At 52.4% G+C, this 14,330-nt stretch overlaps 1 protein-coding gene across 1 annotated transcript in view; it reads right to left on the bottom strand.

Annotated features, from left to right (window-relative positions):
- The window catches only part of LOC140389533 (fibroblast growth factor 12), a 401,431-nt gene that overhangs the window by 344,102 nt on the left and 42,999 nt on the right, over window positions 1–14,330 (bottom strand). The gene's annotated exons all lie outside the window — the stretch shown is intronic.

Here is a 14,330-nt window from a genome sequence, read left to right as displayed (position 1 = left end):
ACAGATAGACAGACACGCACACAGATAGACAGACACACACAGGTGAACAGTCACACACAGGTGGACAGACATGGACAGACAAACACAGATGGACAGACGGGTGGAAAGACACACACAGGTGGACAGACACACAAATATAGACAGACACACGCAGATGGACAGACACAGGTGGACAGACTCACACAGGTGGACAGACACGCACAGGTGGACAGACACGCACAGGTGGACAGGCAGATGGACAGGCACACACTGATGGACAGACACACACAGATGGACAGACACACACAGATGGACAGAAACACACAGTTAGACAGACACACATAGATAGACAGACACACAGATTGACAGACACACACACACAGTTGGACAGACACACACACACAGATTGCCAGACACACATGCAGATGGACTGAGACACACAGATGGACAAACGCAGGTGGACAAACAGGTGGACAGATACACACAGATGGACAGACACACACAGATGGACAGACACACACAGATGGACAGACACACACAGATGGACAGCCACACACAGGTGGACAGACATACACAGATGGACAGACACACACAGATGGACAGGCACACACAGATGGACAATCACACATAGGTGGAGAGACAGAGATGGACAGACACTCACAGATGGACAGACAAACTCTGATAGACAGACACACCCAGGTGGACAGACACACACAGATGGACAGTCTAACACAGATGGACAGACAAATGGTCAGACACACAGATGGACAGACATACACAGGTGGACAGACACACACAGTAGGACAGACACACACAGATGGACAGAGACACACAGATTGACAGACACACAATTATGGACAGACTCACACAGATGGACAGACACACACAGGTTGACATACAGGAGGACAGACACTCACATGGACAGACACACACACAGATGGACAGACACACACAGGTGGACAGACACACACAGATGGACAGTCACATACAGATTGACAGACACACACAGATGGACAGACACACACAGATGGACAGACACACGCAGGTGGACACACACAGAGATGGACAGACACACAGAGATGGACAGTCACACCGAGATGGACAGACACACAGAGATGGACAGACACACACAGGTGGACAGACACACAGGTGGACAGACACACGCAGGTGGACAGACACACGCAGATGGACAGACACACACAGGTGGACAGACACACACAGGTGGACAGTCTGATGGACAGACACACACAGATGGACAGGCACACACAGATGGACAGGCGCACACACAGGTGGACAGGCACACACAGATGGACACACAGATAGATAGGCAAACACAGATGGGCAGACACACACAGGTAGGCAGACACACACAGATGCACAGACACACACAGATGCACAGACACTCACAGATGGTCAGACACACGCAGGTCGACAGACAGATAGGCAGACACACACAGGCGGACAGACACACACAGGCAGACAGACACACACAGGCAGACAGACACACAGATGTACAGACCCACACAGATGGGCAGACACACACAGGCGGACAGACACACACAGGTGGTCAGACCCACACAGAAAGATAGACACACACAGATGGACAGACACACACAGATGGACAGACAAACACAGGAGGACAGACAGATGGACAGGCACACACAGGTGGACAGACACACACAGATGGGCAGACACACACAGATGGGCAGACACTCACAGGTGGACAGACACACACAGGTGGACAGACACACACAGGTGGACAGACACACAGGTGGACAGGCACACACGTTAGGACAGACACACACAGGTGGACAGACAGACACAGATGGACAGACAGGTGGACAGACACCCACAGATGGACAGACACACATAGGTGGACAGACAGGTGGACAGACACACACAGATGGACAGACACACACAGTTGGACAGACACGCACAGGTGGACAGACACACACGGATCGACAGACACACACGGATGGACAGACACACACGGATGGACAGACACGCACAGGTGGACAGACACACACAGATAGACACACGCACACAGATAGACAGACACACACAGGTGGACAGTCACGCACAGGTGGACAGTCACGCACAGGTGGACAGACATGGACAGACAAACACAGATGGACAGACAAACACAGATGGACAGACGGGTGGAATGACACGCACAGGTGGACAGACACGCACAGGTGGACAAACACACACAGATGGACAGACACACACAGATGGACAGACAGATGGACAGGCACACACCGATGGACAGACACACACAGATGGACAAGCACACACAGATGGACAGACACCCACAGATGGACAGACACACACAGTTGGACAGACACACATAGATAGACACACACACAGATAGACAGACACACAGATAGACAGACACACACACACAGATGGACAGACACACACACAGATGGCCAGACACACATGCAGATGGACTGAGACACACAGGTGGACAAACACACACAGGTGGACAAACACACACAGGTGGACAGACATACACAGGTGGACAGACACACCCAAGTGGACAGAGACACACAGTTGGACAGACACACACAGGTGGACAGACACACACAGATGGACAGACACTCAGGTGGACAGACACACACAGATGGACAGACACTCAGGTGGACAGGCACACACAGGTGGACAGAGACACCCAAGTGGACAGAGACACACAGGTGGACAGACACACACAGATGGACAGACACACACAGATGGACAGACACACACAGATGGACAGACACACAGGTGGACAGACACACACAGATGGACAGACACACACAGATGGACAGACACACATAGGTGGACAGACACACACAGATGGACATACACACACAGATGGACAGTCACACATAGGTGGACAGACACACACAGATGGACAGACAGATGGACAGTCATACACAGGCGGACAGACTCACACAGATGGACAGACTCACACAGATGGACAGACACACTATTATGGACAGACTCACACAGGTGGACAGACTCACACTGGTGGACAGACTCACACAGGTGGGCAGACACACACAGGTGGACAGACACACACAGGTGGGGGGACACACACAGGTGGGGACACACACACAGAGGGACAGACACACACAGGTGGACAGACAGATGGAGCGACACACAGGTGGACAGACAAACACAGGTGGACAGACACACACAGGTGGACAGACACACACAGGTGGACAAACGGATGGACAGGTACACACAGGTGGACAGACGGATGGACAGACACAAACAGATGGACAGACACACACAGATGGACAGGCAGGAGGACAGACACACACAGATGGACAGACAGGAGGACAGACACACACATGGACAGACACACACACAGATGGACAGACACACACAGATGGACAGACACACACAGGTGGACAGGCACACACAGATGGACAGACACACACAGATTGACAGACATATGCGGACGGACAGTCACATACAGATGGACAGGCACACACAGATGGACAGACACACACAGATGGACAGACACACACAGATGGACAGACACACACAGGTGGGCAGACACACACAGGTGGGCAGACACACAGAGGTGGTCAGACACACACAGGTGGACAGACAGATGGACAGACACACACAGGTGGACAGACACACAGAGATGGACAGACACAGAGATGGACAGACGCACAGGTGGACAGACACACACAGGTGGACAGACACACACTGGTGGACAGACACACGCAGATGGACAGACACACACAGGTGGCCAGACACACACAGGTGGACAGACACACACAGGTGGACAGACAGATGGACAGACACACAGATGGACAGAAACACACAGATGGACAGACAGATGGACAGACACACAGATGGACAGTCACACACAGGTGGACAGACAGATGGACAGTCAAACACAGATGACCAGATACACACAGGTGGACAGACACACACAGGTGGACAGGCACACACAGATGGACAGACACACACAAGTAGACAGACACACACAGATGCACAGACACACACAGATGCACAGACACACAGATAGACAGACACACACACACAGATGGACAGACACACACAGATGGACAGACAAACACAGGTGGACAGGCAGATGGACAGGCACACACAGGTGGACAGACACACACAGATGGACAGACACACACAGCTGGGCAGACACGCACAGATGGACAGACAGGTGGACAGACACCCACAGATGGACAGACACACATAGGCGGACAGAGAGGTGGACAGACACACACAGATGGACAGACACACACAGTTGGACAGACACGCACAGTTGGACAGACACACACGGATGGACAGACACACACGGATGGACAGACACACACGGATGGACAGACACGCACACAGATAGACAGACACGCACACAGATAGACAGACACACACAGGTGAACAGTCACACACAGGTGGACAGACATGGACAGACAAACACAGATGGACAGACGGGTGGAAAGACACACACAGGTGGACAGACACACAAATATAGACAGACACACGCAGATGGACAGACACAGGTGGACAGACTCACACAGGTGGACAGACACGCACAGGTGGACAGACACGCACAGGTGGACAGGCAGATGGACAGGCACACACTGATGGACAGACACACACAGATGGACAGACACACACAGATGGACAGAAACACACAGTTAGACAGACACACATAGATAGACAGACACACAGATTGACAGACACACACAGATGGACAGTCACACATAGGTGGACAGACACACACAGATGGACAGACAGATGGACAGTCATACACAGGCGGACAGACTCACACAGATGGACAGACTTACACAGATGGACAGACACACTATTATGGACAGACTCACACAGGTGGACAGACTCACACTGGTGGACAGACTCACACAGGTGGGCAGACACACACAGGTGGACAGACACACACAGGTGGGGGGACACACACAGGTGGGGGGACACACACAGAGGGACAGACACACACAGGTGGACAGACAGATGGAGCGACACACAGGTGGACAGACAAACACAGGTGGACAGACAAACACAGGTGGACAGACACACACAGGTGGACAGACACACACAGGTGGACAAACGGATGGACAGATACACACAGGTGGACAGACGGATGGACAGACACAAACAGATGGACAGACACACACAGATGGACAGACAGGAGGACAGACACACACAGATGGACAGACAGGAGGACAGACACACACATGGACAGACACACACACAGATGGACAGACACACACAGATGGACAGACACACACAGATGGACAGACACACACAGGTGGACAGGCACACACAGATGGACAGACACACACAGATGGACAGACATATGCGGACGGACAGTCACATACAGATGGACAGGCACACACAGATGGACAGACACACACAGATGGACAGACACACACAGATGGACAGACACACACAGATGTACAGACACACACAGGTGGGCAGACACACACAGGTGGGCAGACACACAGAGGTGGTCAGACACACACAGGTGGACAGACAGATGGACAGACACACAGGTGGACAGACACACAGAGATGGACAGACACAGAGATGGACAGACGCACAGGTGGACAGACGCACAGGTGGACAGACACACACAGGTGGACAGACACACCCTGGTGGACAGACACACGCAGATGGACAGACACACACAGGTGGCCAGACACACACAGGTGGACAGACACACACAGGTGGACAGACAGATGGACAGACACACAGATGGACAGAAACACACAGATGGACAGACAGATGGACAGACACACAGATGGACAGTCACACACAGGTGGACAGACAGATGGGCAGTCAAACACAGATGACCAGATACACACAGGTGGACAGACACACACAGGTGGACAGGCACACACAGATGGACAGACACACACAAGTAGACAGACACACAGAGATGCACAGACACACACAGATGCACAGACACACAGATAGACAGACACACACATGGACAGACAAACACAGGTGGACAGGCAGATGGACAGGCACACACAGGTGGACAGACACACACAGATGGACAGACACACACAGCTGGGCAGACACACACAGATGGACAGACAGACACAGATGGACAGACAGGTGGACAGACACCCACAGATGGACAGACACACATAGGCGGACAGAGAGGTGGACAGACACACACAGATGGACAGACACACACAGTTGGACAGACACGCACAGTTGGACAGACACACACGGATGGACAGACACACACGGATGGACAGACACACACGGATGGACAGACACGCACACAGATAGACAGACACGCACACAGATAGACAGACACACAGGTGAACAGTCACACACAGGTGGACAGACATGGACAGACAAACACAGATGGACAGACGGGTGGAAAGACACACACAGGTGGACAGACACACAAATATAGACAGACACACGCAGATGGACAGACACAGGTGGACAGACTCACACAGGTGGACAGACACGCACAGGTGGACAGACACGCACAGGTGGACAGGCAGATGGACAGGCACACACTGATGGACAGACACACACAGATGGACAGACACACACAGATGGACAGAAACACACAGTTAGACAGACACACATAGATAGACAGACACACAGATTGACAGACACACACACACAGTTGGACAGACACACACACACAGATTGCCAGACACACATGCAGATGGACTGAGACACACAGATGGACAAACGCAGGTGGACAAACAGGTGGACAGATACACACAGATGGACAGACACACACAGATGGACAGACACACACAGATGGACAGACACACACAGATGGACAGCCACACACAGGTGGACAGACATACACAGATGGACAGACACACACAGATGGACAGGCACACACAGATGGACAATCACACATAGGTGGAGAGACAGAGATGGACAGACACTCACAGATGGACAGACAAACTCTGATAGACAGACACACCCAGGTGGACAGACACACACAGATGGACAGTCTAACACAGATGGACAGACAAATGGTCAGACACACAGATGGACAGACATACACAGGTGGACAGACACACACAGTAGGACAGACACACACAGATGGACAGAGACACACAGATTGACAGACACACAATTATGGACAGACTCACACAGATGGACAGACACACACAGGTTGACATACAGGGGGACAGACACTCACATGGACAGACACACACACAGATGGACAGACACACACAGGTGGACAGACACACACAGATGGACAGTCACATACAGATTGACAGACACACACAGATGGACAGACACACACAGATGGACAGACACACGCAGGTGGACCGACACAGAGATGGACAGACACACAGAGATGGACAGTCACACCGAGATGGACAGACAAACAGAGATGGACAGACACACACAGGTGGACAGACACACACAGGTGGACAGACACACGCAGGTGGACAGACACACGCAGATGGACAGACACACACAGGTGGACAGACACACACAGGTGGACAGTCTGATGGACAGACACACACAGATGGACAGGCACACACAGATGGACAGGCGCACACACAGGTGGACAGGCACACACAGATGGACACACAGATAGATAGGCAAACACAGATGGGCAGACACACACAGGTAGGCAGACACACACAGATGCACAGACACACACAGATGCACAGACACTCACAGATGGTCAGACACACGCAGGTCGACAGACAGATAGGCAGACACACACAGGCGGACAGACTCACACAGGCAGACAGACACACACAGGCAGACAGACACACAGATGTACAGACCCACACAGATGGGCAGACACACACAGGCGGACAGACACACACAGGTGGTCAGACCCACACAGAAAGATAGACACACACAGATGGACAGACACACACAGATGGACAGACAAACACAGGAGGACAGACAGATGGACAGGCACACACAGGTGGACAGACACACACAGATGGGCAGACACACACAGATGGGCAGACACTCACAGGTGGACAGACACACACAGGTGGACAGACACACACAGGTGGACAGACACACAGGTGGACAGGCACACACGTTAGGACAGACACACACAGGTGGACAGACAGACACAGATGGACAGACAGGTGGACAGACACCCACAGATGGACAGACACACATAGGTGGACAGACACACACAGGTGGACAGGCACACACAGATGGACAGACACACACAGATGGACAGACATATGCGGACGGACAGTCACATACAGATGGACAGGCACACACAGATGGACAGACACACACAGATGGACAGACACACACAGATGGACAGACACACACAGATGTACAGACACACACAGGTGGGCAGACACACACAGGTGGGCAGACACACAGAGGTGGTCAGACACACACAGGTGGACAGACAGATGGACAGACACACAGGTGGACAGACACACAGAGATGGACAGACACAGAGATGGACAGACGCACAGGTGGACAGACGCACAGGTGGACAGACACACACAGGTGGACAGACACACCCTGGTGGACAGACACACGCAGATGGACAGACACACACAGGTGGCCAGACACACACAGGTGGACAGACACACACAGGTGGACAGACAGATGGACAGACACACAGATGGACAGAAACACACAGATGGACAGACCGATGGACAGACACACAGATGGACAGTCACACACAGGTGGACAGACAGATGGGCAGTCAAACACAGATGACCAGATACACACAGGTGGACAGACACACACAGGTGGACAGGCACACACAGATGGACAGACACACACAAGTAGACAGACACACAGAGATGCACAGACACACACAGATGCACAGACACACAGATAGACAGACACACACACACAGATGGACAGACACACAGATGGACAGACAAACACAGGTGGACAGGCAGATGGACAGGCACACACAGGTGGACAGACACACACAGATGGACAGACACACACAGCTGGGCAGACACACACAGATGGACAGACAGACACAGATGGACAGACAGGTGGACAGACACCCACAGATGGACAGACACACATAGGCGGACAGAGAGGTGGACAGACACACACAGATGGACAGACACACACAGTTGGACAGACACGCACAGTTGGACAGACACACACGGATGGACAGACACACACGGATGGACAGACACACACGGATGGACAGACACGCACACAGATAGACAGACACGCACACAGATAGACAGACACACACAGGTGAACAGTCACACACAGGTGGACAGACATGGACAGACAAACACCGATGGACAGACGGGTGGAAAGACACACACAGGTGGACAGACACACAAATATAGACAGACACACGCAGATGGACAGACACAGGTGGACAGACTCACACAGGTGGACAGACACGCACAGGTGGACAGACACGCACAGGTGGACAGGCAGATGGACAGGCACACACTGATGGACAGACACACACAGATGGACAGACACACACAGATGGACAGAAACAGACAGTTAGACAGACACACATAGATAGACAGACACACAGATTGACAGACACACACACACAGTTGGACAGACACACACACACAGATTGCCAGACACACATGCAGATGGACTGAGACACACAGATGGACAAACGCAGGTGGACAAACAGGTGGACAGATACACACAGATGGACAGACACACACAGATGGACAGACACACACAGATGGACAGACACACACAGATGGACAGCCACACACAGGTGGACAGACATACACAGATGGACAGACACACACAGATGGACAGGCACACACAGATGGACAATCACACATAGGTGGAGAGACAGAGATGGACAGACACTCACAGATGGACAGACAAACTCTGATAGACAGACACACCCAGGTGGACAGACACACACAGATGGACAGTCTAACACAGATGGACAGACAAATGGTCAGACACACAGATGGACAGACATACACAGGTGGACAGACACACACAGTAGGACAGACACACACAGATGGACAGAGACACACAGATTGACAGACACACAATTATGGACAGACTCACACAGATGGACAGACACACACAGGTTGACATACAGGGGGACAGACACTCACATGGACAGACACACACACAGATGGACAGACACACACAGGTGGACAGACACACACAGATGGACAGTCACATACAGATTGACAGACACACACAGATGGACAGACACACACAGATGGACAGACACACGCAGGTGGACCGACACAGAGATGGACAGACACACAGAGATGGACAGTCACACCGAGATGGACAGACAAACAGAGATGGACAGACACACACAGGTGGACAGACACACACAGGTGGACAGACACACGCAGGTGGACAGACACACGCAGATGGACAGACACACACAGGTGGACAGACACACACAGGTGGACAGTCTGATGGACAGACACACACAGATGGACAGGCACACACAGATGGACAGGCGCACACACAGGTGGACAGGCACACACAGATGGACACACAGATAGATAGGCAAACACAGATGGGCAGACACACACAGGTAGGCAGACACACACAGATGCACAGACACACACAGATGCACAGACACTCACAGATGGTCAGACACACGCAGGTCGACAGACAGATAGGCAGACACACACAGGCGGACAGACTCACACAGGCAGACAGACACACACAGGCAGACAGACACACAGATGTACAGACCCACACAGATGGGCAGACACACACAGGCGGACAGACACACACAGGTGGTCAGACCCACACAGAAAGATAGACACACACAGATGGACAGACACACACAGATGGACAGACAAACACAGGAGGACAGACAGATGGACAGGCACACACAGGTGGACAGACACACACAGATGGGCAGACACACACAGATGGGCAGACACTCACAGGTGGACAGACACACACAGGTGGACAGACACACACAGGTGGACAGACACACAGGTGGACAGGCACACACGTTAGGACAGACACACACAGGTGGACAGACAGACACAGATGGACAGACAGGTGGACAGACACCCACAGATGGACAGACACACATAGGTGGACAGACAGGTGGACAGACACACACAGATGGACAGACACACACAGTTGGACAGACACGCACAGGTGGACAGACACACACGGATCGACAGACACACACGGATGGACAGACACACACGGATGGACAGACACGCACAGGTGGACAGACACACACAGATAGACACACGCACACAGATAGACAGACACACACAGGTGGACAGTCACGCACAGGTGGACAGTCACGCACAGGTGGACAGACATGGACAGACAAACACAGATGGACAGACAAACACAGATGAACAGACGGGTGGAATGACATGCACAGGTGGACAGACACGCACAGGTGGACAAACACACACAGATGGACAGACACACACAGATGGACAGACAGATGGACAGGCACACACCGATGGACAGACACACACAGATGGACAAGCACACACAGATGGACAGACACCCACAGATGGACAGACACACACAGTTGGACAGACACACATAGATAGACACACACACAGATAGACAGACACACAGATAGACAGACACACACACACAGATGGACAGACACACACACAGATGGCCAGACACACATGCAGATGGACTGAGACACACAGGTGGACAAACACACACAGTTGGACAGACACACACAGGTGGACAGACACACACAGATGGACAGACACTCAGGTGGACAGACACACACAGATGGACAGACACTCAGGTGGACAGGCACACACAGGTGGACAGACACACCCAAGTGGACAGAGACACACAGGTGGACAGACACACACAGATGGACAGACACACACAGATGGACAGACACACACAGATGGACAGACACACAGGTGGACAGACACACACAGATGGACAGACACACACAGATGGACAGACACACATAGGTGGACAGACACACACAGATGGACAGACACACACAGATGGACAGTCACACATAGGTGGACAGACACACACAGATGGACAGACAGATGGACAGTCATACACAGGCGGACAGACTCACACAGATGGACAGACTCACACAGATGGACAGACACACTATTATGGACAGACTCACACAGGTGGACAGACTCACACTGGTGGACAGACTCACACAGGTGGGCAGACACACACAGGTGGACAGACACACACAGGTGGGGGGACACACACAGGTGGGGGGACACACACAGAGGGACAGACACACACAGGTGGACAGACAGATGGAGCGACACACAGGTGGACAGACAAACACAGGTGGACAGACACACACAGGTGGACAGACACACACAGGTGGACAAACGGATGGACAGATACACACAGGTGGACAGACGGATGGACAGACACAAACAGATGGACAGACACACACAGATGGACAGACAGGAGGACAGACACACACAGATGGACAGACAGGAGGACAGACACACACATGGACAGACACACACACAGATGGACAGACACACACAGATGGACAGACACACACAGATGGACAGACACACACAGGTGGACAGGCACACACAGATGGACAGACACACACAGATGGACAGACATATGCGGACGGACAGTCACATACAGATGGACAGGCACACACAGATGGACAGATACACACAGATGGACAGACACACACAGATGGACAGACACACACAGATGTACAGACACACACAGGTGGGCAGACACACACAGGTGGGCAGACACACAGAGGTGGTCAGACACACACAGGTGGACAGACAGATGGACAGACACACACAGGTGGACAGACACACAGAGATGGACAGGCACAGAGATGGACAGACGCACAGGTGGACAGACACACACAGGTGGACAGACACACACAGGTGGACAGACACACACTGGTGGACAGACACACGCAGATGGACAGACACACACAGGTGGCCAGACACACACAGGTGGACAGACACACACAGGTGGACAGACAGATGGACAGACACACAGATGGACAGAAACACACAGATGGACAGACAGATGGACAGACACACAGATGGACAGTCACACACAGGTGGACAGACAGATGGACAGTCAAACACAGATGACCAGATACACACAGGTGGACAGACACACACAGGTGGACAGGCACACACAGATGGACAGACACACACAAGTAGACAGACACACACAGATGCACAGACACACACAGATGCACAGACACACAGATAGACAGACACACACACACAGATGGACAGACACACACACACAGATGGCCAGACACACATGCAGATCGACTGAGACACACAGATGGACAAACGCAGGTGGACAGACAGACACAGGTGGACAGACACAAACAGGTGGACAGACAGGTGGACAGATACACACAGATGGACAGATACACACAGATGGACAGACACACACAGATGGACAGACACACACTGATGGACAGACACACATAGGTGGACAGACACACACAGATGGACAGACACACACAGATGGGCAGACACACACAGGTGGACAGACACACACAGGTGGACAGACACACACAGGTGGACAGACACACACAGATGGACAGACACACAGATGGACAGACAGATGGACAGTCACACACAGGCGGACAGACTCACACAGATGGACAGACTCACACAGATGGACAGACACACAATTATGGACAGACTCACACAGGTGGACACACTCACACAGGTGGACAGACACACACAGGTGGACAGACACACACAGGTGGACAGACACACACAGGTGGACAGATAGATGGAGCGACACACAGATGGACAGAGAAACACAGGTGGGCAGACACACACAGGTGGACAGACACACACAGGTGGGCAGACGGATGGACAGATACACACAGGTGGAAAGACGGATGGACAGACACACACAGGTGGACAGATACACACAGATGAAGAGACACGCACAGGTGGACAGACAGGAGGACAGACACACACAGATGGACAGACACACACAGGTGGACAGACAGGAGGACAGACACACACATGGACAGACACACACACAGATGGACAGACACACACAGATGGACATACACACACAGGTGGACAGGCACACACAGATGGACAGACACACACAGATGGACAGACCTATACGGATGGACAGTCACATACAGATGGACAGGCACACACAGATGGACAGACTCACACAGATGGACAGACACACACAGATGGACAGACATACACAGATGTACAGACACACACAGATGTACAGACACACACAGGTGGGCAGACACACACAGGTGGGCAGACACACACAGGTGGTCAGACACACACAGGTGGACCGACAGATGGACAGACACACACAGGTGGACAGATACACAGAGATGGACAGACACAGAGATGAACAGACACAGAGATGGACAGTCACACAGGTGGCCAGACACACACAGGTGGACAGACAGATGGACAGACACACAGATGAAC

This window comes from Scyliorhinus torazame, chromosome 14 (assembly GCF_047496885.1).
Source record: "Scyliorhinus torazame isolate Kashiwa2021f chromosome 14, sScyTor2.1, whole genome shotgun sequence".
Classification (NCBI taxonomy): Eukaryota; Metazoa; Chordata; class Chondrichthyes; order Carcharhiniformes; family Scyliorhinidae; genus Scyliorhinus; species Scyliorhinus torazame.
Note: the sequence above shows the minus strand (reverse complement) of the source record. Positions and strands in the feature narration are given on the sequence as shown.